Source organism: Cynara cardunculus (genome assembly GCF_001531365.2).
Source record: "Cynara cardunculus var. scolymus isolate 2C chromosome LG 12, CcrdV1, whole genome shotgun sequence".
Taxonomy (NCBI): domain Eukaryota; kingdom Viridiplantae; phylum Streptophyta; class Magnoliopsida; order Asterales; family Asteraceae; genus Cynara; species Cynara cardunculus.
This window is the reverse complement of record NC_037539.1, coordinates 38,667,910-38,669,208: the sequence shown is the minus strand read 5'-3', so window position 1 is coordinate 38,669,208 and position 1,299 is coordinate 38,667,910.

Sequence of the window (1,299 nt, the reverse complement as noted above, 5' to 3'; positions counted from 1 at the left end):
GTTAAGTTTTGAACATTTACAATTATAGTATGTAATCGTTAAACTTTGAACATTTTCTATTAGTCTATTATGGTTTATAATCATTAAACAATATTTGTAACCATTATTCCGTATAATTTGTATTCTTGTTTATTTAATTTAGTGTTTTGGCAATGTTTTATTTTTTATTTCTAAATAACAAAATTTTAATATTTTAGGAAGCGGGTACCCGGAACCGGTTCCCGGCGGTTCCGGTTCCGGTTCCAAAAATTCAAGAACCGCTCTAACCGGTCCCGGTTCCGGTTCCAATATCTCAAGAACAGCCGGTTCCGGTTCCGGTTCCAGTTCCTGTCAAAAAGGGCGGGTACCCGCCTTTGCTCCCCCTAAAAAAACGACACGCATACCATTAACATTAACTGCAAGGTGGTATCCTATTTTTGGGTAAAATTATTTTTATTTAGTTATTATTAGAATCTTAAACATTTTAAATGGTGTTAATGGCCACTTGTCATGTATTTACCAAACTTTAATAACAATTATTTGGATATAATGCATTTTTTTAATAATAAACCTGATCAATTGAAAGAGACTGGTACATAAAATAATCTCGGTGGTTTTGAAATTCCACTGTAAGTATGATATGCACAATATTTTATATTTATTTAATAAACACTTGTTGTATTTTTAAATTTACAAATATGAAGTTAATGCTCAAACTCTTTATTTTAAGATCTCACAGAATACCAGTTTTTACAGATCATTTGTTTTTAACATATGATGACGTATGAAAAGCAGCACTAACGTGGTATATCGAGTTTTTATATGCTTATTGGATTTTTTTTTATTTTTTTAATAAATAAAAACATATAGAGTATGATTGATGACAAACCAATGACAACCATAACGTTGTATAATTGAGAAATTTCAAAGTGGACTAGTAACACCCCCAATTCTCTCAAGAAAGTGCACGTTTTACGAATCATCGTCAACAACATAAGTATGATCACAACTTAAAGAATATGCATCAAAATCTCTTACAGCTAAACGAAGAATAACATCGCTTCGAGTTTCAAATGAAACTGAAAATCTCTTAAAACGAAGAGGTCAGTGATTCAAACCTCACCAAAGGTAAGGGGGGGGGGGTGTGAGCTTATTTGTTGCATTTGTTGTATATATAAACTAGAAGAGTACTCGTGCAATGCAGCGAGACACATCTCGATTTTAATGTTCTATTTTATTATTTGTCTCTGTCGTTATAATACGATTTTATATGTTTTTAAGAAAGCATTAATAATTTTATTTTTGAATAAAATATAAATT